At 40.8% G+C, this 27,900-nt stretch overlaps 1 protein-coding gene across 3 annotated transcripts in view; it reads right to left on the bottom strand.

Annotated features, from left to right (window-relative positions):
- LOC121084638 (myelin basic protein) overlaps window positions 1-27,040 on the bottom strand; it is a 120,271-nt gene extending 93,231 nt beyond the window's left edge. Inside the window, exon 1 of one of the 3 annotated variants that reach the window (XM_040586368.1) lies at window positions 26,955-27,040. The gene's annotated coding sequence lies outside the window, so the exon portion shown is untranslated. Of the gene's footprint in view, window positions 1-26,208; window positions 26,394-26,954 lie in introns of those variants that run through there. The other 2 variants (XM_040586369.1, XM_040586367.1) reach the window with 2 other exon arrangements.
- Between the last annotated feature and the right edge of the window lie 860 nt (window positions 27,041-27,900).

Below are 27,900 nucleotides of genomic sequence, written 5' to 3'. Positions count from 1 at the left end.
TCTTGTCCTCCATCTCTACTGCAACTTTTGGAGAGACCGATAGATTTATTTTGCCTACCTCAGTGATAAATTTTCAAATGAGACAGTGTCTGCAGTGCCCATCTGACCAGTCACTGAACTCCATTCGCTCTAAAATCAAAGTGCCACATATCACCACATGCAACTAAATAACTCCTTATGAATATTGACATTGAAGCTTTCACAAAGAAAAAAACTAAAAAACATCCAAACTCAGCAGATGTACTCAAGGCAGAGTTAATTGGCAAATTGGAAACACATTACTTTTTTTTTAAGCAGCCACTATCTACTGCATTGAAGACTGAAGGAAAAAAATCCATCCTTTCAAATTGTGAAACCAGCACAACCAATTCACATTTTTGTGAGTTTATGAAAATTTTCAAGGAAAAATGCAAATAAATTCATATACACTGGGTTTCAAAGCTGGACTACCTCAAACTGGCCTTTCCTCTACAAATTATGAGCAGCAGCTCACTTCTCATCACCTACTTTGCAACATAAAGAATAACAGAGTGGAATACAGAAATTGTAGACATTTCTTACAGTGGAATACAGACACGATGTTCCAAGAATTACTCTGCTAGTCATTCATTGAAAGATTACCTCTCAAATTTGACCTCTAATACACACACATTTAAGTAAAAAAATTACGGAGCCAAGGTAAGACTTGCAAAATCAGAACTCTTAATCAGTGTCCTCCTGCCCGTGCCTCAAGTCTCCCTGATGTCTTTGAAGTAATGCTCCAGGAACAACCACTGTACCCTTGAAACACTGATCACAGCAGAGTCCCACTCCTGCAATGCCAAGGTAGAAAAATATAACAGATGCAGATGAGCTATGATGTGAAACTAAGCCAGAAAAATATTTAAAAATAGTTTGTTGGCCAAAGAAAAGAAAAGCAGTAAAAGCTTCCATGCTGCCACACCATAAGTACCTGAAAATGGTAAGGCTAGTTTTCTGCTCAAAAGCCTGCACAAAGTAAGCAAACAAAACAAAAACCAAGCAAAAGGAGAAGTGTATTAAATAATCAACACACTCCTAATTCCCACGTGCATAATTCCTTCAGCTAGATGCTAAAAATTACACATGGAAGGGAATAAAAAAAGAAGAAAAAGGCTTGAAGAAATGGAAATGCACAATGCTATTCAAAGTATGAGTGTCGTTTGAGAGTTTTATGTTTCTCTACAGGAACAGACTTAAAAGCTGAAAACTAATCACATTGATTAAGCCTGTAAATCTGCAGTTCTGTTTTTGTTATTGTTTTGAATGTGTCAGAGGGACAGCACACGGCCTAAATTCACATGATCAACCCCTTCTTATTCTTCCCTCACGTCCAGAAACTAACACTAATACAACTAGCTTTTACTTCATCTTTTTCACGCATAAATGAACAGATGTTTAAACTCAAAGTTAGTTAGCTATAGGTACCAGCTATAAAATCCTTATGCAGCGATAAAGGTACTTTTTAGCCAAAAGGACAAAAACAACCAGCTGGGTAGCAACAGTATCCTAGAAGTCACAGAAGTCTTCATGCTACCTATTGAATGGAGAAAACTGCAAGTAATCCTTTGGGGGGAAAAAGGCTTTAAAAAAATTTGAAATTAATTAGGAAAGGAAATGTATACTGCCAGCTGTTATGTAGATATCTGATTAGGAAGCAAAAACATACACACACACAAGTCTGTAAACATGAAAACAATTTACAGCAACAAAAAGATGTAATTTTTCACTGTAGCCTCATGCAGAAGTCTGCCTTACTTGTTAAAAACAAAGCACATGGGTCATTTTCACTTCAGGATGCAAGTGCAAGTGCATCCTGAAGTGTTAAGATGAAGACTGATTCTGGTTCTTACTGTCTTGAGGAGACCCTGCTGCACAGTTTCTGTCTGCACGAATCTTTATGCAACAAGTTGAGTCACTGACTTCAATGGGATTACTCATTGCATGATCTTTGTAGGAACTTGCAGGCAACTATTCAAAAAATCTGGGCTGGAAAAAGATTTGTATTTTCTTTTTAGTCACCTTCATAACATACAGGTTATCAGACTAAGCAGCTCTTTATAAAGCGAAGAAGCAGCTTCCTGCACTTACTAACAAATGTCAGTCAACTGATCAACATTCTTGCTGGCAGAGGAGCCTGTACATGCTTTACCACTGATAAACAGTCACAAGAGAAGTCACGAAGCTCCAAAACAATGCAAAACCAGAAGCGCTGCAGAAATGCAGTAACCTTCTTTGAATCCAACGTGAATCACATCTAACAATGAGCTACCAAAAAGGCCTGAGCACAAGGTTGAGCTTATGACCACAACAGCATTTGCCTGAAACTTTCCTGGTGAAACTCTGCAAGTTTCCTAAATCCTGTGAGATTAAAGATTTTGCACACAAACTTGAGTCACAAAATGAAAGGGGATACTATGCAGGTCTGCAAGCAATCGGAGTACATCACCAGCTCCCCTATAAATCTCCACATCAAGCCAATGGGTTTCAGCATATTAAAGCCACCTGAGAAGCTCAGGAAACAACGGGTTATGCAAGCAAACTGATTTAATAAGACTAAAAGTTGAAAACATTTCAGCTTTAAACTAGCAAGTTTTTTGGGTGAAGTGAGTGAATTATGGCAGGAAGCTGTGAAGTGCTGCTGCAGACACCACCAGCAGAGTCACCCAGACACCTCAGCACTACGCCGCAACCACGTACCGAGCTGAACCAGCTCTGCTGCCAAGAACCAGGCACTTCCCCATCAGTGACTGATAGAGAAATAACTCCAGCTATCTGGCTGCTTCAAGTAATTCCAAAAACACCACAGGAAACATCCCTTGGGAAATAAAGTGTCTCCTCCCATCAATTTCCCTTCTTACAGAGTCATTCGAGACGGTAACCTGATGGAAGCCTAGACCAAGCTGCTTTCCTGCTTTCTTTGCAAAAGGAAGCCTCGTTCCAACTAGCAACAACTACAGAAATGCCACTGCCTTACTCAAGGAGAGAAACTTCTCCTTGCTGTCTGCCAAACACAAGATAAACATAGAACCCAAACAAATATACAAAGGGATGCAAAACCTCAGTCCTACACATCACATACCTATAAAAATACACGTATGCTGCGATCATGTAACTTTTTCCTCTTCATCTGAACAGTTGATTAAAAATAGCATTTTAGAAACATGTATCAGCATTTTTTTAGCCCATTCTAGTCTGCTGTTGAAATTAAATGGATATTTATACCTAAAAAAAGAGGTTCTAATCATCTTCGCATATATATACACTGTCCTATAGAGAAGTTTAAATTATAATTTTCACTAAAAGGCAGAGAACACTTCTCTAAACTTTTTGAACATACCAAGAAATGCAATGGTATCACTTCCTGCAGGTTACATTTTCTTACTCACTCATGGGAGCCTGAGAAAACTTCACTCCTTGTAATTGTCAGATTCGAGAGTGTCCTTCCCCTGTAATATCTCACAGAACATTATAACTTTTGTACACGCTAACTACAAATGACAAACTTCAGCCCAAGAGGAGCTGATTTACAGTGACAGCTCACCAACGGTAACTCAGGAGTTACAAAAGGCTGTAAGCCAATGCACCTGAAGCACCTTTATTGAAAACTAATGGTTATTTTGTACTAAAATACATAAACTACCCAATGTAAATCACAGGATGCTGCAAATGGATTATTAGAGATGATCCTTGAAGAGTAATTTAGTTATGTAAAATAAGGGCTCAATCTTACCTCTTCCCACACACTTAATTATGACTCAACCAAACTACACATAATAATAAAGGTATGCAAGTGCTTACATATTTACAAGTATCAGAACATAATTATTACCTTGTCTAGGAATTCATATTCACCGCAGACTGATGCTGGATAATAGTGCAGAGCTACAATGCTAGATATGTTTAGCAAGTGCTCATAGCCTTACTCATGCATGGGAAGGATAACCATAGAATATAAAAGTATTTGAGGAATTTACTTCAAACTTCCTGCTACATTAACGACTACTATTATTCAAGTATTAAATTCTACTAATACAGTCAGATCTTATTAGACAAAATAAAAAGTGTAATCATTTCTAAGAAATGTGGAATTTCTCTCCAGTTTCAGTAGCCCTCTAATATAGACCCTTAATTACAAACTTACCCAGCAAAATGACATGCAGAAGATTTTTTTTTTACTAGTGTCAGGTTTAGGTTACGTAGCTTCCTGGGAAGAAAGCTGACACAATGCCCTGCACTGGCTGTCAGCTAGATGGAAACCTTTGAGAGAATTTTTTTTAGGCTCTCAGTGTAACATACATCATTGGAAGGAAGCCCTTCACTTCAGCCTTCTTTCAACACAGATTGAGACACTGGGCATGCATCATCTGTTTCTTCAGAATTCTATCATCGAGGTAACCTAGTGCTCCAATGCACCAAGAAAGAAAACCTCCAGCGGGCACAGGTGAGTGCCCTGCAGCTAATTCCATCAGCAGCCATAGTCACATGCTTCAGAGAGAGATGTGAGCAACCACCACGTAACAAAAGTAACCTGCCTCGTGGGCAAAGGTCTTCCTAGGAATCCTGCCATTTTAATTCAAATGTTAAACTATTTCATAAAATATAGTGCCTTATCTCTCTTAGAAATTTCATTATTATTTAATGCAGATTTAATTTTTTATTACCCATGAAAGTGTGCGATCCTTGCTAGATCAAACCTTATTTCATTTTTGACTTCCACAATGATAATTCTCTGAGGAACCCTTCCTGAAAGAAAAATACATTATTCCAGACATATTTCCATCATGAATAATCAAAGCCAAGCTTTCAGAGGTGACCATAATTTTTAAATCAGAGAAGTCACCAGGAATTTAGCACCAATATGTGTATTTAACCATGCGTATATTTTGCATATCAGTCCTGCCATTCCTGGCCTATGTAGATATTACAGCAATTTCCATGTTTACAGACAACTGTAGGTGCCTTAGCAAGGATCATAGACCTAGAAAACCACCCCTCTGAGAGACAAGCCAAGTTCTGAAACACTACTTATCTGAGAAATTACTCCTCAGTGCTAGCACAGTTGCTCGATAATTTACATACACCTCATACACCATTGTAAAGGACACCAAAAGTATTTAATTTTCATTACAATTTTCTGCAAACAGCATGACACAGGAAAAAGGCTCCAAGGCAGAATATGTTCTCAGAAAGTACATTGTTACAAGCTATTTCCTAAAATTGCCATTGGGTTAAGCACAGCAGACAGGACCCGATGTTTAAGATCTTTTTTAACTGCTTTGATTACAATTTCCCTCTATCTATTGCCAATAAGAAGGATGTTGCCTTTTTTTTTTTTTTTTTTAAATAAGCACGTGATTTTCAGGAATCTCACCTCACCACAGCTAAGGATAGTCCAAACTTGATTATAGACAACAGTCTGTAAAAACAATTATCATGTAATTGTCAAACTATATATTATTTTTTGTAGCTTGGGTTTCTCTCTCTTTTCCTTCAATCAACTCCACACTCCTTGATGGAACACCATCAGCCTCATGCCACCCATTAAGAAAAACAAAAGATGCAATTTTAAAACAAATTTCTCAACTGGACTTTTCTGCTTCCCTCCATGAACAGAAAAATGCTCACCTAATATCACTTAGGAAACACTGATATCTATACTCCCTTATATAAGCACAAATAATCAACAATTATAATCAAATGGCATTAGCCACATGCTTACTGTTTGTCTTCAAAACACTTCAAAACAGAGCCCGGAGAACTCTATGTCAATCCACCTGCAGGGTCATAAGGAAGTGTTCTTAACCACCTCCACGTTAAAAGAGAGGCCAGTGCATTTGATGGGGGAGCTGGGTCCCATCCCAAAGACCTGGGGCAAGGCAGAGATGCCCTCAGCACATCCAAGCACCTGGCCACACCATTCTTCCTGCCTGTTGCACTTCTACCACAGCACTCACACCTCAGGGACTTGGCAAAACTTGGATTTCCTTGCATGTCTTCCATGCCTTTGCTGAGATACTTGTGCCTTACAGCTATTTCCAGTTTAGGGAACAGAGAGGACCACAGGTATGTCTAACACACACATCCCTTGAACCTATACCTAAAAGCAAATGTTGCCCTCCTATAAAATTAAGATTGATTTGTCTATTTTTATCTCAGTCACTAATATCAACAGGTTTATTTAATTTGCTATATACTGTTTTACACAAAACACCACAAGTCAGGCTGATTTTTAATTTTTTTCATATTTTTTCATATTGGAGGACTATTTAGGTCTGCATGGCATACAAAACCTAGAAGCAAGGAACAGTTTTTCCCAGCCCTCTGAAAAGGATCAGATACATAATCATTGGTGACTTTTTTCCCAATACTTGTGTGCTCCAGAAACAAAATCATTTGACATCACAGTAAAATAAATTCTCTAATAAAAAAAAAAGGCAGAGAAAGATATAGACAGAATAGTTAAGAAGAGAGACACGTCTTAACCTCAATTCTCTATATTGTAAAAATATGCAGCATACTCCTAAGACCATCAGTTTCCACTGTCATTGCTCCTGAAGTACTTTATTTCCTCTAGGAATACACCTCCACAGCTGTGGACTTCACCTCTTGGCCTCAATGAGTCAACAACTAAAAGTACACACTCATCCTAAACATTAAAATATTTTTATAAAAGATAAACCAGCACACAAGAGTATATAATACAAGTACAGCATTAAATTAAAAAGAAAAAAGATTGAGATTCAAATTGAAATTATAGAGAATTTCAGGCCAAAGTAATAATGTTATCAGTACCAGAGGAGTAAAAGCACAGAGCAATCAAGAAACCAGAGACAAGTGTAATTATTTGTTATTTGGAGACTTTCAGGTTTTGAGAGCAAGGTAGTCTGAAATCAGATAAGACCTAACATCTGTTTTCACATAAAAATGAGAAAAATATCATGAGAATAAAAGCAAGATATATTTGAAGACTCACATTTTTTTTCTGTTCTCTGCTTAGAAAAAGTCCTCTCCAAATGCTGAACGGTATAATCTCCTTTTTAAAGTGAGGCAGGTCATCTAAGCTTCCCAGTGAACATGGCCACTTTGATGATCAGCATTTCATTAACACACTATAGAGACTGATGACAAAATGGACACGTGCAGTTCTAAACGCACATGATCAAAGGCATTGTATGCTGGCTCTTATCTGTCAGTCTGCTGAATATGAGAAGATGGGACAAGAAGATGATTCACTTTCTCCAGACACGGTTAACTGTGCTGTGAGAAAACAGTGAACCTCTACATCCTTTTCAATTAAATAACTTTTTTTTTTGAGAAAAAAAAAAAAAAGAAAAGAGGAAAAAAAGCCTTTCTCTGCCCAACCTTTCTCTCTCTCTGTGTCCCGACTTCTTAAATAATCTATACTGTAAACATATCAATCAGGAGACAGGTTTCCTGTAAATGCTCCTCTCTTACATTTGGCATAAATATTGATATTACGAAAGGGTCCAACTCTCACCATGCTCCAAGTTGACTCCCTCTTGGCTCAATCCACTGCTGTAAAGTCATGTCCCTCCCCTCCCATAAACACACTGCCAAAGAGGCACAAACCTCAGTCTTACTTGTCTGACATGAAAAAAAAAGCAATCTTCACTATATATTTATATTTCTCACTTTTTGTGCAATGTATTTTTCATTTCTTTTGCCATCTCTTTTACTAACTTGATTTCCTGGTGGTTCACACATGAGATTATGCTCTTAAAGTATTTTTTCAAGTAATTTGATTGAAACTTAGTCCTCAGCATTTTCGTTTGTGAGTGTGCTTATGACATGTAACAAGGTTCAAAGTTCATGTGACAGCCTCCTAACAGGTTACCATTATCATAGGCCACTACCATAAACACAAACAAGACAGTTCTCCAGCTTGGTCTGCTACACAAATTGCAAGTGACACCTCATAAACTTAACTAAGGATTTGTGAAGTCCTCTGCTCCTAAACCAATAAAAATGTTTTCGAACAAAGTGATTTACAGAGCTGTAAAGAAGTAATTTTTCTGTGCTCATAAATGCCTATCCAGAAACACAGATACTAATACATTAATTTGGGATTTTCTCTGGCAACGATACAATGGTTTACTTTCCCTTCTGAACAGAGAAAGCAAAATTACTTTTTGCTAAGGATAATGGTATATCTGAGAAACAAATAAATCTATGTCCTTTTCAAATGGAATTTCAGTCCAGGTATTTTGTGCTTTAGTTGTTTAGGTCAGAGGCTCAGAAGGTTACAGTCACTGAGCTGTGAGTTGTTGCACTTGGAATTTTAAATAATTAATGAGTAACAGCAGCAACCCTGGCACTGAAATCTGCATGAGAAACTACTTAAGTCTTTACACCACCTGATACAATTATTGTACTTGTGTGCTTCTTCAAATATGCTTTCATGTACTTGTGCCTCATACTTGAACATTGCCTCAATTTATCTAAATCCTAAATTTCATGCACTAATGTTGCTTCCCTAACCTTTATCCAGGATATGTAGAAAGACAGTGTAGAAACAGTCATTACTGAATTACTATGGAAAAGAACAATGACAGACCCAGGGGAAAAATTCTATTTGAACATGAGAATGTACAAGATGTACACAAGGCAATTATTTCCCCTTCTTTCATTAAACAGAAAATCAAGACTGTTTATTTCATGTTGAAAGGAGGACAAAAGAATGTGACAGGCCAAACGCTCGTTTCTCCAACACAGTTTTCCAATGCAGTTCACCACTTACATCAGTGTACAAAAAAAAAAAAAAAAAAAAAAGACAGCAAAATCTGGCAACATCTCAAAATAACGTGTTTTAATAAGAAGACCAGCAGTGTGCCCACTTTCAAAGATGATTACCAAAATATACCTCAAATCTACTATATGATTAAAAGTAAACTTATATATAATATTCACAGCACCCATCACAAGAACATCTTGTTCTTGAACAAGTTGCATTTGTAAACTACTTTACTTTTACTGTCAACTGAACGTTTTTAAAAGAAGAAAATGTTTCAAATACTATCATTAAAACTGTTACAGGGTCCACAGCCTTCAACCAAAGGGGGTGGGGATGGTTCATTCCAGACAGCATGCAAAGACAGCAAGGAGGTTGCTCCCCTAAAGGTCTTGCAACGTAAGTGTACAAATCACACCAGCAGGAGATAAACCTTTCTCCCATATTACACATATAGAACAAAGGTGGAGATAAGTTAAGGACAGTATGTGAAAAACTACTTACGGCCCATTTGAGAAGCTTAGGCAGACATTAGAAACTTATATCCAGAGTAGTAATTCTGAAAATCTGTTCTCAGCTACTGCATAATGCTGGGGTTTGTAACCACAACAGACATCACCTTTCCTATTTTACCAGTGCTTCATGGCCTTCACATTCTGCCATCAGTCATACAAAATAACACTCCAGCCACGACGACACTGCCAGACAGCTTCACATGATTTTACACCACAACCCCATGAATATACAATTAAGTTATTCCTCTGCCATTCTAGGTCTTAATTCAGCAGATTTTCTCAGACACAGAAAATGCTAACCATCAGGCTCAGGCTTATCACAAGACACAGCAGAAATCACCGTGACATCCCCCCTCCCGGCCTTTCTTTAAACAGCTATAGTAGGAGGTCATCCATACCATTAGATAATAAGCTTGTGATTAACATACTCACACAGGATGTGGGAAACCAGGGATCGTTTGAGAAGATACTGAGGGGAAAGATCAGCCTGACTTGATCACAGGATAACTGTGAGTCACCAATGTGATCTGGCAGGGGAAAATTTAAAGAAAAGACAGACCGACCGACCTATGTTGTATCATGAGAGGATATTTCTAGTCAAGATTGGGAAAAAATAATGTCATCATACAAGCCACTAGCATAACTTCAGCTGAATACAAGGTAAAACTCTGGTCAGCCATATTTAACAACATGAATTTTTTACTACAACAGATGCGAGGATGATGAGAGTAACAGCAGCCCTATTATACAGGAGTAAGACTAAAAGCCCATGACATGTCGAGCCTAAGTAAAGCAAAGCTGAATGAGTGTTCAAATAGGAGAAAATACATGTTGCCCACTTATAAATCTAAGCTGAAGTCAGAGTGTTTCTAAACATCAGAAGAGCAGGGCTCTGGAAGAAACAGAGGAGCGTAGAAAACCTAGCTATGTTCAAGACAGAAACCAAAAGTCTGACCACTGTATTTCAGAGACTGCATGAATGGTGTGGTTCAGCAGAAGAGCCCCAAATGACACAGATGACTCCTGCCTGAGGATATTCCAATCCACATTTCTAGACGGTGTACCTGGAGCATTGCAGGGTAGGGAGGAGCAGAGAGGGACTGTCTTTGGCTGAACATGTTCATATACTGACAGCTGACTTTAAAGAAAGGTAAATAATCAAACGCCCAAACAAAATAATATCACAAGAACAGTGACACCCTGGAAGGAGACAGCAAAAATAAAATGTGCTAGTTTTAGCCAGCTGGGTTTCACTGGGGTGTAGGATACTGGACAAATAGACTTTATTCCCCACTCTGAGCTCACTGATGAATTCCTGTTCATCCATTTTATCCTGTAAGTGATCAGTATAAAGTACAGGAAAACTGTAAGTCTCCTGCACAGACACACATCTACTGAAGAAATGGAGCATCACTCCTGCCCTCCATAGCCTCCACCTTTGCAGCCTGCTTCTTGGAGTGGGAAATGCAGGTCTGAAGCCTTTGGGGAAGCGATGGAGCTGATCTCCATCCCAAACACAGCACACTAGGGTCTTGGCTAGTCAGCTCTTCTGCAAGCTTGTGGGCACCTGCCTTCAGGAAAGGGTTGTGAGATACACACAAAGCCCACCTCTGCCCCCTGGAGCTCTGGGAACATGCTTTGTTTGGATGGATACTGACTTTAAGGAGCCTTCTGCTCAGCTTGTTGGCTACATTGGGTAATAATCTGAGAAATCTAATTCTCAGCACAGGATAGACTAGATTCTTTATACAAGGCTCTTCAAGTCACTTAAACCCCTACTTCCCAAATCCCAAACCAACTGGTCTTTTCATTACTTTCCTCCAAGACTGTGTTTCAAAATAGTCCATAAAATCCCCTCCCTTCCTCAAGCACTCTGCAGTAAATGCTCCACTATGAGAAAGCAACAATGCCTAAGAGTTCCAGAGTCTAGGACTGAAACTTTGTATCACATGCATACAACAAACTCTCCAGCAACAGACATTTCAAACTTCCGTGTGCACCACATCATCGATTAAATTAATAAGCATGCCTCTCATCCCACTCCTTAACAGAGTTAAAACCTTTCAAAAAATAGATACTGGGCTGCTGGTTTGGCTGAATTCCTTACTTTCTCACCTCAAACAATACTTCTACCCAACCTGTTACTATCAACTTAATTCACCTGTAGCACTCTCAAGCAACAACAACTCATAGCACTAAAAGTGCAGTCATTGATGCAAATTACTTTCAAAGTACAAATTATACTATAAATAAGAGGTTTTGAGTCTGGTAACATGAGTTATCTATGAGTGAAAACATTGTGCATTTCATTTAATGTAGCATCTTAAACCAGCTTTTATTGACATTATAAAGGAACAATCTGTTTGCAAGCAATTAAGATACACTGACAGCTTTTAACTGTTTTATAACTCTTCTTTTTAGTGGAAATCCAGCTGTTCTAAGATAGTGGTTATTATCAGAGATGTTGCATCCCTTCTTTATGCCAACACTGCCCAGCTGTTGTCCTTAATAATTAGTCTGTGGCATTTTAAAACCTTACAACAATTCTGAATGACCAAACTTGCCCTTACTAAGCTATTGCTACAGTTTTAATCACCATCTTCTTTTAATGCATCCAATAAGTCTAATGCATTACCACTTGTAAGTATCTGTTAGTAAATCCACTCCCAATTTGGTATTTCAGCATCTGCCAAAATTAATGTCAATGTCTGAAACAAAAATACAGCAATGCTAGGAAAAAAAAATTATAATAAATTGTTTCCCCCATTTATTATCTTGAAGCACAAAAAATGCACTCAGAAAAAAACCACTCTGATCAAAAACAAAGCTACACCCCCAAACCACAGACTTCATAGTATCTGGCAAGGATGTTTAAAAACATACTAAAAGCACTGCAAACCTTGTATGACTGAAGTTAAGCAAAGCGAAAAGCAACTACCAACACAATTCTTCTGCGTTTTTTTAATCATGGCTGCATGTAAACATTTAATCAGTTTGGATACATCAGACTTCACTTATATTCACTTTTAAATTCAGCTAGTAATGGACATAGATTTCCCTTATCTTGCCAACTACATCATATGAATAGCCAGTCCTAAAGCACTTAAAATTACACTATATGTTGGCTGTCTCCTAGAATGGAGAAGGTTTGCAGGCATACCACAAATGCTCTCTGAAACGCCACACGGGGAAAAGGTACAAGCATGGAATCAGACACACAGTGATATCAGGCCCAGCGGTAATGGCACATGCACAGGTTGATAAAAGAATGGTATCACAACATAGCAGAAACAAGGGAGACTAATAATTTTGGTACTGATTAGTATTTCACTCATTTCAAGCCCTAGCATTCCTTCAATACCAGCATCTTGCTCATCACTTGCTTACCCTTTGCACCCTGCAGCTTGCCCATACCCAAACACAATCCAGAATATATCATTTTTCACAAAGGAGATAGGCTGGGGCAGGGAAGCATGAAAAAAACTATGTGATCTCATAAATACAGTACTGCAAGCAGAAGGAAATCTCTCTTGGGCAGAAACATGCTATGTATGTCCCATAGCAATGCTACTCAGCATTCTGTTCAGTCTGAACTCTAATTTCTTGCCCCAGTTTCCCCTGACAGTAATTTTTATTTTCTGTTTCATGTGAACTGGTACTACTTTTGTGACTTGCCTACTTCAGGCTCTTTGCTACAAATTTCTGTTCGGACAGCAATCCAATGAGGAGCTAGTCTTGTTCTTTATGACAAGGGCTGAAGTGAAAATTTAAGTGTATATTTCAGTTCCATCTAATGATAGCTTAATTTTCAGGAACTTGAGTGATACCAGACCTCATAAAAATTGGTATTCTATGCAAAGTCAGACCACTACATCATAAATAGTTATTATAAAAATATGGTCTCTTAAGAGTGGCAATTTTACTTACAACAAAGATTAAAATCTGTTCAATAACTTCAAAGCACAGGGCTCCCAACCAAATATAAATAACAATAACTTCAAACATTTCTGAACTGCAGCAACCTTTACATAGAGAATATGTACAATGCTTAAAACAGTAAATGACAGGCAACTTACTCAACCGACGCTACAGGAAGAATTTTTACATAAACCAATGTAATCATAAGCTGGAACTGAGTCAACAATCTCTAAGTCAATGCCCCTCTCAATAAAAAAATTCACCACAAGCTGATTCAATACCACAAAGACATATGCAGAATAACCTTTTTATCTCTTTATTATGTTTTTAAAATCAGTGTGACAACAAACAATAACATCTTCAAATCTTCTTGCATTCATTTGATTTTACTTATTTGGGCAGTCTGTTTTTATACAAGCAAGCCCACTGAAGACATTCATATTGTTTTGCATCAGGAAGGTGCTGCAAAACCAGCTTTCATGCTTATGTGTGCCAGTATTATTGCTGTAATGCTTGAGTGAGTACAAAATTATTTAATTCCCCTCTTTCCAAAGTGCTGGGTTTTTCTCTCAGGTTAAAGTAAAGAGCTGGCTGATTATGAGATATTTTTATCTTTAATCATTTGCCCATCTTCAACTGTAATATTCTACCCATCTCATACTTGCATGCTCTTCTTTTATTTGCAGTGATTAATTTACTGAAGTGGACAAAAGGAAAATGTGATTTTACACTTCACAAATAATTAAAGCATAAAAAAAGACTCCTAAAATATGAGAGACTTAGAGATAAAAGAACTTACGTACCTAAAACTTACTATGGAGGTTCTATTTACCTCTTAGCATCTGACTTTTTCCCCTATGCATTTCTCAGTCTCAATTTAGAGAGCATCGATATGATTTTGGGGTACATGCAAGACTGAGTTAAAGTACTAACAATTTGCAATCTATTATGATTTTTTTCCTGAGCTACTAAAATCTTACTGTAATTAAACACTATTGGAAAATCATCAATTACACATGCCATTCAAAACATATTCTAAAAGCTGTATTTCTGATTAGTTCACTGCTGACAGCATTGTTACTAGAGTATTTCTAAACTGTAGAATTAAACTCTTACAATCAGTTCAGCTACTGGCCCTGCAGAAATGTTTCACTAAGTTGATTTATAACCTTACTCCCAAGAGGTTTTCCAGATCCTAAATAATAATGCAGTGAATAAAAACAAATACCTAAAACATAACGTATAGTTCTGTACTACATGAAACTAAGGACAACTATCATCACATGACAAAATTATTTTGATACATGATTAAGTACACAGAGTAATCACACACAGAGTAATTCATCAATAACAGAAAAAGTTAGAAAATTAAATGTCTGAAACAGTAAGGCATGTGGCGCCAATTACAAGACCTGAGAAATACTGAATTCCCCAGTAAGTCATTGTGAACTTAAGTGCTCAGGCACCATAAAATCAGGTTAAAATCGTTTGCTTCTTACTACATGTAAATCAAGAAGCCTCAGTTTTACTGTGGGTCTTACTGCATTTGAGGGTTGCTGGTGTTTTCCAAATACCACCTAAAAAATTATTAGTAATAAGGGAATACAAAAATGGTGATTAGAAGAAAAAAAAGCCACCACATGACTGGAGAAGCTTTAAGTGCCTATTAGCAACAACAACAATCAAAAAAACAATAATCACCAAAACACCAAAACCAAAAAGCTTTAAATGCATATTAGAATGCAAAAAAAAAAAACCCAAAACCAGTTTCTCACATGCCCTCTCACTGACACCTGCATATGGATTCCTTCTGATTATCAAGCTAATTGCAAGATTATGGACCTAAATCAATACAAAAGAGAACCCAAGACAAAGCCCACCGGCTGTAAGCAGATACAATGATCAAACCGATATCATTATTAAACTTACTGTTACTTTTGTTGCCTCCTTCCTTTCTGGCAAATTCCTCAAACACACACAGGGAGCCAGAATCACTCAAGCAGTGACAACCTGTTCATAGCAAGCTTGTTAACCCCTGGTCACATGAAGTCACTCATTTATCACCACATTCCCAAGATGGCAGGTGCTCCATCCTGTGACCAGCATGCACTCAGTCACCTACAGATGGACAACAACTGGGCATCCAGAAGAGAACAGCAGGAAAGGGATTACACCCAGGTTACCAGGCCTGGGATCACTGGGAAAGCAAGCATCACAGTCCAGCCTACTTTCCTTGTCTGTTAGTTTACTCCCACAGTATGCTCAGACATACGCCCACCTGGATGTCATTTCTGGGCATATGAAGGAGAAGGTGGCGACTGGAAATCACCTGCATGGATTTACCAAGGTTCAATCATGCCTAAACAATATGATTGCCTTTTGTCATAAAATGATCAGTAGTATCATCTACCTTGATTTTAGCAAGCCTCAGCAATGTCTCCCACAGCATCTCTCTACCTAACCTGATCTAAGTTACAGCCTAGGTGATAAACCCCCCTATCTCTATCATAAGGCTTGAACAGTCACTGTTAATGGTTCACAACCAGCTCATAACCTGGTTACAAGCGGATAGGTTAGGAACCCTATCCTGCTTAATATCTTAAACAGTGACCTGGCAGAGCGTACAGGACATTCAATAAGTCTGCAAACATGACTGGATTTAGGAGTGGAGCTGATACACTGGAAGGCTGCCATTCAGCGTGACTTAGATAGGGCTGACATGAGAACACAGCCAGAAGACTAACTTACTGGTGAGCAGCTCCACTGAAAATGACCCGAGGGGTCCTGAAGAGAGGCGAGACATGAATCAGAAGCCCACCTGGCAGCAATGAGAGCTGACAGTGTCCTGGGCTTTGGCAACAAAAGCACAGCCAGTGAACTGAGGGAAGCAACTGTTCTGCTTCAAGCACAATCCATCACTCTGGTATCTGGGCTACTGGATCTACTTTTGGACCCCCAGCGTGAAGCATCAGCCAACTGAAGCAAGAGAAAAGGCCACAATGACATCTGGCAGCTGGACCACATGCCCTGTGAGGAGAGGCTAAAGACACTGGGATTGTTCAGCCTGGAGAAAGCTCTGAAGCACGTAATAGCAAATTTCCAGTATCTAAAAATAAATTACTAAAAAGGTAGAACCAGGCTTTTCACCAAGATGCATGAGGGAAAAACAATGTCAACTGAAACCAGGGAAGTTATAAATATTTATTAGATAAGGGGAAAAAATACACTACGAGGATAATCAAGCATTGGAACAGATGCCCTGAAACACAGTGGAATCTCTGTCCTTGGTCTTTTCCAAGACACAGCTAAACAAAAACCTTAAGTTGCTTGGTCTGACCTTATGAATGACCCTGCTTTGGGCAGAAGGATGGACTGGAGACCTCTTGAAGTCTCTTCTGATCTGAATGAGTGCACGAATCTATGTTTGAATCATGTACATACGTTACGCAGAGCATGCGCATTTAGGCACAATGCATCCAGCAAGACACAAGAAACTTCAGGCATACTTGAAACAAGCTGTACAAATAAATCATCTATGTACGTGCAGTAAATAGAATGCCTTCACTATTCTCTGAATTGTACGTACTTAAGCAGATCAAAAGAATTGCATATGCATGTATTTATTGAGTCACGTGACTGACAAGGTCCCCACAGAACATGTCTGTCAAAAGCCTCTACGAAGCTACTTGACTCACTGAGCTAGGAAGACCAAACAACTTTAATCACAATTAGTCCTAATTCACTTAGTAGCACTGAAGCTGGGGGGGGGCGGGGCGCGGGAGGAAGCCACCAAAACCAAAAGCTGACTATAAATAAGAAGAGCCTACAGGTTACAGCATACGCCTCATAGCTGATACAACAGTCCCTAGTGGTAGAATATAAACCGCAGTTAAGAATCCTGAATATGATGCTACTCAGCATTGTACGAGGTAACTCCACCAAGTCAAGTAGCGTACTTTCATTGTTGCTATGTGCTGTGTGTGGCCTGACAAAGGCCTAATCACTGGACAAAATATTACTCACAGAGATGAAATGTACAAACCATTTACAATACAAGGCCAATTAGGTTGCAAAATAGTTTTCATTACTTCTCTCTCATGTTTTCCAGGGGCGTGAAAAATTACTGCTTGTGGCTACGATTCCAGCCTTTAGTTGGAACCAAAATTCTTCCTATAGTGCTTTCATTAATAAAGAAAGTTGTGGTGTTCAGGAGCTAGAATTAAGGGAGGGGAAAAAAACCCGAAAACAAAAACCCAAACCCAATAACCACATACAAAGCTTTTTACAACAGGAGTAATTTCCCAGCCCCACTCTATAAGTCAGCCTAAGTTTAAGATGAACTTTTCAGCACCAACAGTCCTGCATTCAGCTCTAAAGCACCTACTAAAATTTCCATTAAAACAACTTTTCCCTGTGAGCCTATTATGGATTCTTTCCCATTTGACAAGGGTATCTTTCTGAAAAACACAGCGAAATTATTGCCTACCCTCCAGGTGAACACTGCCAAGTCAGACTACGCTGATGAAAGCTATGCAGGAACTTATACTTACCTCTTTTCCACAAACAAGTCAGGACAAAGTAGTAGTACAGATAAAAGATTACGAAAAACCAAGCCAGGGAGTTTCTATTTGTAGAAGCTACGCAACTCTGTTTAGTAAGAAGTCCTTCGATATAGCAACTTCCGCCATTTGGAGAAAGTCTAAGAGAAAAAGGACCAACAGGAGCCAAAGTAAAAGATATTTGCAATTGTTTTCCTTTAAGTCAGCCCCAATTATTTCAGCATGTATATTACGCTAAAAAACAACTATGAATAAAACACTATGGTTTTGTTTTCTTTCTACTTTCACAAAACCAAAAGAATTAACTTCAAGGCTGACTTAAGAAATGCAAAAAGGTTCTGCCCATCTTTGCTATCACTAATTCTGCTAATATATGAAGCACATCAGGCAACTATTTCTACAACAGTTCACCACTGTCTTCTGGGCATTCTTTCAGGTACTGTGGTTTTTCTCCTCTGAACCAAGCAACATAAAGATGAAAATGCCTGAAATCAAATTGCTAACTACTTTTCAGTGACCATTTCACTAAAGAGCCAAACTAAAATGGGATCACTATATAACCTGACAGTGGATTTTAATATTTTGAGGGAATATGGGCTTTGCTCCTATTTTAGCTGTCAAAACACTACAAATGCAACACAGTAAGGGTCAGAAAGTTTCCTATTACAAAGACAGATATACTGTTCCTTACGGACAAAGCTTTGAGGTACACACCAGTCTCCAAAGTTACTGCTTTGTATTGTTTCATCAGTATTTTATCCCATATCACAAATCTACTGAAAACATCAGCCTTGGTGTGGCTTCTGCCTTTGCTGCCATAGTTTTCACTGTAACAGGTCCTTTCTGGACACAAAGTTGTACAGCTATCAAAAAAACAGCAGATGTGCAAATCCATCATGAATCCTTCTGTACCTTCTTAACACTCAAAGGGACAAGTACGTGATTTTATTTTAAATACTGCAAGCTCTGCCTATATTGCAACACTACTTTTTATCCAGAGTATTAAGAAGATTTGATAAGAGAGTTTAACTAAGGACTGATTTTTGGTTTTTTTTAGAATTAGAAGAGAACAGAGATGCTGACATTTAGGAAATAAAAATGATGGAGAACAGTAAGTGAAAAGCATTACAATACATTACAGAACATCATAAAGCGATGTTTTACTATTAACTATGACATCTTGTAGACTTAACTGTGATCCCAGAAGCTAATGAGTCTCTTTAAGATGAGCTGAGAGTCTCAGTTACTCAAGGAATTTGTCACGAACTCCAGGAACACTTCCTGAGAGTGGGTACTATCGGAAGCCAACGGAAGTTCTAAATATAGAAGTTATTAAATATATTAGTCAGAAGAAAATGACTGTAAGTTAGGGATATGTTGGTGACACTCAGGTTTATGCACAGATTTTAAGGCCAGAGGACAATAACAGCTGTCACTGGGATCTGCAGAATTGCTGCATTAAAAAAACAAGTCTAGGCTGTACCTTCAAGATACTAACTCAGCCTATGCAAACCCTGAGGAATCTGTGAGATTTGGTCAGTTGTAGTGGACAAGGTGAAAGTGATACTGTTAGGTTGTTGAGGAAGATTTAAGGAGACAGCAAAGACCATCTCTACTACTTAATGCACCCAACAAGTATTGCAAACCTGAAGTCACTCTACCTTACTTCCATTCATCTGTCTGAAATCTATCAAGGAAAACTAGGAATGTGAATACTAAGTAGAAGGCACATGACAACTGTCCTTAGGGCCCTGAGGCTACAGTTACATTGGAAACTATGATTTTACTGTGATGGTTTTACTAGTGAAACACGTCATGTCCAAAGGTGAACCTACCTCATGGCTGGCCTCTTGTCACCGTACCACACTTCAGCAATACCATGCCCCAAAAGGGCTGACAGTAGATCACTATACACAACAGAATATATATATATACTCAGAATATTTAATTACCTTCCAATCTGGAGCCTATCGTGGCCCAACTCATAACTGCAAAAAAATTGGCAGGGCACTGACAACTACAGAATAGCTGTATTTCAGGGCCTTCTGACTCTCTGGAGGACAAACATATTCCCATTGAGATGAAAGGCTGCTGTTGTGCTATACAAGTCCTTGAACAAACCTAATCCATTGCATATAACCATTATTTTTCATGGTCTTGCATGTAATCACAAGATCACAATCCAGAGAACTGAAAAATGCAGCCAGGTGCAATGCACCTATCAGTGTCTTTGACAACAATGTTCTGTCTGCTGTATTCTTGAAAAATTGCTTTCAGAAAGTTAAGGATTAAAAGCAAACATTAAGACCAGGTAATACGGGGTAAACAATACATAAATGTTCTGCAGAACAGCTTTATGTGTGTCTGTTAGTACTGATCTCTCATGCTGCCAAGTCTTTTCTTTCCAAGTGTCTGAATTCCAAATACAGCTGTAACTTGTCCAACTACATTGTTTTACCTAAGTTTCGTGACTTCTAAATAAGAAAGCATCTAAGAACACACATATTTTCACTTATGATCCAGAGATTTCAACTCTTTAGCAGTAGCCAAATGTAATGCCAGGTAAATGTATAAAAATACACCACATGCCTGAATTAATTTTAGGAATATATGTTGATGTTTATTTGCTTTGGTTTTCCTTTCCCTCTCACTTTCAAATTGTAACAGTTAGATGCTAAATGACCTCAGTTCTTAATTTCACCAATCTGGAAAGGCTTGACTTTAAACATTCCAAAATGTTTAAGCTCTCCCAAAAGTTTAAGTAACTAAATACTAAGAATTGCAATTATACACTAATAAATTTTGCAAGTGTTGGACCAAAATTCAAAAAAAGTAAGATTTAAAAAAAATCTTTCCTTCCAATGTGCAAAACAGACCTAGTACAGCTGATACACTCATCAAAAACTGTTGAAATTTTTAAAAAATAATCACTATTGTACCTTCAGTCACTGTGTATTTAAAAAAACAACAACAAAAGATAAACTCTGATTTGATCCATCTTCTCAGATTTATTACTTCGCTTGCTTCTGCTCTTCGAAAGGTCTTACAAAAGCTTCAGGGGAAAAAAAAAAAAAAGCAATAGTGCAGCAAAGATTTAGAAAACTAAACTTCCCTAGTGAGTTACTTCCAAATCACTTCAGGACAGAAGGAAAAAAACCTGGCTGAAAACTTCCCTGTTATTTTTTGGTTTTCTCTCACTTGCCCTTTGCGTGGGCTTCCCTGGGATACATCCAAGATTTACAGCTATTCTAAGCAACAGTGCAGGGATTTCACAGTTACTGCAACTGATGCAAATATCCTCATAGGAACAGTCTCACTTTCTATTAGCCAAAGTGTTCTCCAATTATTTTTAACTGAGCATTTTAAGAAGCATAAAGCTTTTTTCCTAATATGAGAAATCCAGAACGTTAAAATCCTAACACTGTTGTCAGGAACTGTACAAGTATCTGGTATTCACAAATTTTTAGCTGCATAAAATTGTTCATAATAGATTCAGAATCCTTTAAAGAAAACAGTAGGAAGTTGTATGTCAATCTCTGCAGAAAAGTTAAAGCAAGGATGATCAACCTTTTACAAAAGGATCAGTCTCTCCAAACATTTCAAACATCTGAGATAATGAGGCGTAGAAAACTGAGATTAGAGTGACTGATATTTCCTGGACAAAAAGAAAATTTCTTTAAAAAAAACCCCAAACCAGCAACAACCAAACACAAAAACCAAACTTTGGAAACAGCTGGCAAAGCCAGAAAATTTAAGTGCTATTTGTTCTTCAGAAGTTAATGAAGTTTCTAATTATCGACATAACTAACTTCACAATTATTTACGACTATTTATTTACTGCTATATATTTACTACTACCCAAAAGGCCACGTGACACAAGGATTCAATCAGGATTACATTTGATATTTGCATGGTGATGAGATGGTAGGAGAGAGAATTTTCTTCATGTGCTACTATTACATGAAATTAACCAGAGAAACAAATACAGAAAATCCATAGAAGTTAGAATGAGATTATTAAGTAAAAAGAAATCTAAAACTAAGTGTGACATAGCCTTTAATGTCACGGAATACATAAGATTAGACAATATCATTCTCTCGCTGGGTGAGAGACACCTATAAAATTTCATGCAACTCTTTCCAACCACAGGTAATTCTACAATGCTTAGCATACCTAATAACATTTTCTCTAAATTCTCAGGTGGGCAAAACCCCTACAGAACTAGATATCAATGTCAGCATTTTAATTTATAACTTAGTCAGTTTCACCATATTGTGCTCCTTTAGTTGGAACGCAGCATTCGCATGTCCTCTCATCGGGGTGAGAAGAGTCTGCCTGCAGACCGATTAGTACAGCAAGACCCAGAAGTACAACTGAAGGCTACAATAATACCTCTCTAATGTAATATCCACCGAAGTCAGCCACTGCCTTTGGCAATTGGATCGGTCTCTCAGACATCAACTTGTTCATTTTACGCCGGTTATCTAATTAGGTCCAAATCAAGCAGTTTGTGCAGAAGGCTGGGTGCCCCAGAAAATGGGTATTAACACAAGTAATATGCAAATAAAGTACCAGAGCCTAGTTTTATCTGTCTGAAACTCCAGTTGTGTAAGTTATTCGACCAGTCAAGCTCTAAAGTACATATTATTTTTCTGATTATTCTTCCACTGATTGTTAACTTTCTTTTTAAAAAATGTATAAATTCAGGCTTCTTCAGAAATGACAGTGTCCCACTGATTTTTTCTTGGAAGCACCTAACAATTCTGGACAACTGTAATGGCTTTTTCCCTTTCCATCTTCAACAGAGCATTTTAAAGAAATCAGACAAACATCTGTTTTACAAAAGACTATCAACTGGCTGTATTCAAAACTGCATCTAGAAGTTCCCGACCTACTGCTCTTCACCACCGGTGTCCTTTAAGTAAGAGCCTCAGCACAGAAAACACAGATCACAGCTTCAATGTGACATCTTGCCTGAGAGAAAAAATATTCAGGTAATTAAACACCACAGGACTGGCACTTTACCAATGATCCAGAAGACTGTGCTATTCTTTAATCCATGATGCAGTTTACACTTCAAACCACCTGCACGCAACACCGAAGTCTTAAACAGCAAACTTTCCAGCCTTCTCCCCATTAAACACTGGTTACACTTTCAGTGTTTTAGCCCAAGAATACTAGATTTCACGCACAGTAGTCCATATACTGTGCTGACTGTCAAAACTTGTTACTTTCTCATGTCAATTAAATCAATGTAGTTCTGGTAAATAAAAATCTGAACCAAACTGCCCAAGTTCTAATACACGGGCACTCATCTATTTTCACAGCACTTCCTTTTGGCAGGTAAGAAGTTAACAGAAAACAGGCAGCATACCATTTTGAACACTTAACAACTACTTACAACGTTACAACACTTAACAACAACTTGCTACTTATGCTGCAAGTAAGTATGAGATGTGGATTTCAGTTTAAACTGCCTTCTCCCAACCATTTATAATGAAAGTGTTTCTTTAGTCTTAACAATCACGTAGCAGAGTAATCAAAGCCTAAACTATAATGATATGTTCTATTTGATGGAATAAATAACTGAAGTGGCTATTTCAACCATATGGGTAATTTATATTGAGTACTGAATAAAAATATATAAAAAAAAAGAGTGAACAGGAAATTTGTGCATGCTCAGCAGTACTGAGACTCAAGCATCTATTTCCCAAATTCCAAGTTTCTCAAGGCAACACCAAAAGAGAACACTGGCATTCCCCTAGGATGGGTTGATCTCTTGCCTGATCCTACCACTACCACTCCATATACCTTCATTTGTAATCCAACACAACATTAACATTCATCTTCTCAAACTCTCAGAACTGGAAAGAACTGGACGCATGTCCCAATTATGTCATTGATTCACAGGGTGACTGACGTCATGTTTTGCTGGTTGTCATGCCTTGAAAACAGATTTAATCCTTCTCTGCATGTGCAGGGTATTTTGAGTCCATGATTTTTATAATTCTGACAAACTTGTCTTTAAAAAGGATCTAAGGCCTTAGCTGGCTAGAAATCCAAGTATCATATGGGAGCTGACCTTTTGGAGAATAAAGTCTAATGCAAGAACAATTCTGACACGAGAATGTTCATGAACACATACAATTCAGCAACGAAAAATACGAAACTATTTTTAAGTAATGTGCTGCAATTTCTATCGCAAAGAAAAGGGTCTGTAGTTGGCCAAAATTTATCACTACAATAATGACCATAACATTCACTACCTTAATCATAGTAATTATCATTGTAAAACAGGGGCTTTGAAAGTTTGTGTACATTCTTTAGTTGCACAGTATGGCATAAACTCTCAATTTCTACTCCTAATTCTCTACTTATTATAAATCCAGGGAAACTGACAAGACATGACTTTTTATTCATGCCTTTCTTCCAGCTCAGTGAAAATGAATTTGAATCCACTTCATTAGGATACGTTAGAGGAGCATAGCAACTCTTTGCCTTTTTTTTGTTTGTTATGTCATAAATATCAAGCTTTATTTCAGGTGGATTATCTCAGAGCATAGTACATGAATGTTGCTTGGAAAATTAATGTATGCACGAGCCTCTGCAAACTAGAAATCTCCTTCTGACCATCTTATTAGTGATCAATAACACCTGTAAAACTCTCCACCTGGTTACGTATTTCCTCAGATACCTTTCTATTACCTTAGTAAAAGTCTACATAGCTCCAAGAACTACTGTGTAAGAGCAAAGAAAAAAAATAATCAACAACCTTTGTGTCTGTCAAGCACAAAGGGAGCGCTTCTACCCAAGGGAATCCTTGAGCCGTAGCTACTTGGAGAGAGTATTCTGGGGAAGCATCACTGCAAGCCTTCCCTATCGTGGTCCTCTCTAGGCACCTGCTCTCGGCTGCTGCCAGTAGAAATGCTGGTATATCCTGGTATGGAGTTTTTAATATTCTCATAGGTGCTCCTTGGAATAATTCAGGATGCATACAGGCAGTGCTGATGTAAACCACAAAAAAGTATACAATCCATGAAGCTCCAAGAGCTTTGACAAGAGTCAAGCCAGTTATCACTAACTACCCTAAGCCCATTTAAAGACTTCAGAGAACTGGTTCCTACTCAACTGCCCAAAGTAATCAAGTCATTAACACAAAAGAGGACTGCTCCCTTACTCTGTTATTATTTACCTTGACTGACAGGGAGCTTCATCATCCTTCCAGCCAGGTATTTCAAGCCTTCAGACACAACCACCCCTCAATCTACAGGTTAACTTGTCTGCATCTGTGATCCAGCAGCACTCCACAGACACAAAATTATATTTCTTAATCTCAACATTCTAAAAATAATTAGGGGGGTTAACAGAAACAAAGCAGTGAAATATACATGCTGTCGCTCCTGACCACCCAAGACTCAATTCTGAAAAGAGGGGAAACTTCTAACGAGAAAGCCTTTATTCTCACAGTTTCTGCATGTATTTTTTTTAAACCAACATTACCCCAAATATAGCCTCTGATATACTGACGGACAAACCCCAAACGTAGCATCTGATACACCGACGGACAAATGTGATACCCACAGGAAATACTATCATGACTGACCTACTTAAAATTACAAAAATACATGTTTACGTTCTTCCCAAGACAAATCGTGCAGCGATTTTCCAGAAGTCCCCACGGGCACACGAAGGACCTGGCACTGCCGCCGCCTCAGCCCACCGCACACTGCCCGGGTCACCGTCAGCACTGCCACCCCCCCCGGCCCCGCGCAGCCGGTGACACGGCGCCAGCGGCACGGCAGCTCCAAGCCGAGCCGGGCCGGTGAGGGGAGCAGGTGGCGGGCCCCGGCGGCGGGGCGCGGGGCAGGCCGGGGCCCGGGGCGCTGACAGGAGCCGGGGCGGGAAGCCCCAGGGCAGGAAGCCTCGCAGCGGCACCCCGCAGCCGCCGCCCGGTTCCCGCAGGGCGCGCGCCGCGCTTTCCCCACACCAACTTCCAAGGGAACCCCTGGCGGGAGCCGGGCAGCGGGGAGGGCGGCCGGGGGGTGGCGGCGGGGCAGCACCTGCCCCGCTCCCCCAGCTCTCCGCCTTCTTCGCACCATGAGGTAAAAAACAGAAGGGGGGGGGGGGGGGGGGGGGGGGGGGCGAAGAAAAATGAAAAAGGAGAAGTTGGCCGTTTCTGTTTAAAACTCCGGGCACGGCCACGGTGTGAAACCGGAAGCCCGCGGTACCCACTGCGGGCCTGCCGCTGCCGCACGCCGCCCCTCCGCACCGCCCCGGCTGTAACGCACCGCCCCGGGCGCCCCGCGCCCCTCCGCCGCGGCGACGAGGAGGAGACCCCCCGCGAGGCCGGGCCGGGCGGCTCTACCCTGCCCCCCCTTCCCCTCCCCAGCTGTCCCGCCGATGGTGGCGGGCCGCCCCGAGCGCCGCTCGCCCTATCCGCAGTTACCTGTCCCGGAGGCGGAATCAAGGGCAGAAGGGAGCCCAGGGGCTACCTATCGCTGCCCGTCCGTGCCGGCGCCACCTGCTCCAGGTGTCCCGCAGCGCCGCCCGCTCTTCGCCAAGCCCCCTGCGGCCGTCCCGCCGGCGGGGAGGCGAGGCACACACGGCGAAGAGGAAGAGAAGCGAGTCGAAACGCTGCCCCCGCCCCGGGTGAGCCGCTGGCTCTACCGCCTCCCTCCCCGGAGCACAACAACAACAAACACGGCGGAGCCCGGCGTGCGGGGCGTGCACGGCCCCGGAGCCGGCGGCGCTGGGGGGGGAGGCCCGCCAGGCCGGCACGGCCTGCCCCGCTCCCCTCCCCGCACGGCTCCCCTCCGCGAAGCCACCGGCAGAGAAGGGGGAAAAAAACACGAAATAATAAAAACAGTAAATCACAACGCACCCGGCGTGTCCTTCCTGGGCTGCGTGCAGCGGAGGCAGCCGGGGTGCGAGAGTGCAGCACCCGCCCCGATCCCCGCCACCCACCGAGAGAGGCAGGCAGGGACGGAGCCGGGAGCGGGGGGCGGGGAGGGGGCAACCCCTGCGGCGAGGAGCGCGCGTGGGTCCCGGCCGCCACCGCCCCACCGCGCTGCCTCCGCCCGCCGGCGAGCGCGGAGCTCCCCCGACTCCGCTCGGTGTCGGCGCGGTGCCGTTTGTTCCCTGGCTTTCTCCTGCCCCCGACCCTCCCCATGAAAGCACAGCGGCCCCCGGTACCTGCGCGGAAGGTGCGCCCCGGCGGCTGCAGCGCCGCCCGGCAGCCGCCCCCCACCAGGAAGCAGCAGCGGCGAGGGCAGCCGCCGTGCCCCGCACCCCGCCGGCGGGGGCGGCAGGACGGGGGCCCCTGAGGGCGAGGGGGGACACGAGAGCCCGTTACCCTGCGCCGGACGGGTACCGCTCTCCTGCCGAGTAAAGGAAGCGAGCGGGTTTGGCCACGGCTCCGGCGAGGTGCGGCGAGCGGTGGCAACCTGCCTGCCGCGGGCCGGTAGCTCGCCCCTATTACTTGGCCTGGGGCGGGTTAAGACACCCGACTCCTGGGAAGGAGAAGCTTTCCTGTATAACATATAATATATTCCTACATATACCCAAAGCCACGCACCCGCCGCCCGTGCCGTGCCGGGGCAGAGCCCGCCCCCCGGGGCATAGCTCGCTGTCCCACCGGGAACCGCGGCTACGGAGCGGCCGCCCGCAGCCCCGCGACTCGGTACCGCGTTAGCGTGAGACGCAGGCGAACTGCGGCCGCCTCCGTGGGAGCAAGTTTGAGAGCATGAACCCCGGGGCAGGGGCTGTTCGGGGTTCAGAGCAAAGAGAAACCGTCTCTTGAATTTCATCGGACATTCTGGGCGGCGGGGGGGCAGCTCACTTTTATGAGGGCCAAAACCCAAAAGTAGGAAGTAAATGTATAGATGACTGCTTTTTTAAGAAGTCACTTCATTTGGAAGGTTCGTTGGTGATTACTGTGTTTATCTGTTGCACCTGTCAAGTGTATCTCATGTTCAAACCTCGACAGATGGAGGGTTACTACATCAGGTAGCCATTACTTCGTCAATACATATGGTCTTTTTTTGGGTTGCTGTTTATCTTTGAAGGTGGAGGAGGTTTCAGAAAAATATTTTGGGCCAGATTATAAATGCTATGTTCTTATGGCTAAACAGTTATTTGG

This window comes from Falco naumanni, chromosome 3, assembly GCF_017639655.2.
Source record: "Falco naumanni isolate bFalNau1 chromosome 3, bFalNau1.pat, whole genome shotgun sequence".
Classification (NCBI taxonomy): domain Eukaryota; kingdom Metazoa; phylum Chordata; class Aves; order Falconiformes; family Falconidae; genus Falco; species Falco naumanni.
The sequence above is the reverse complement of the archived record's forward strand: the minus strand, read 5'-3'. Positions and strand labels throughout refer to the sequence as shown.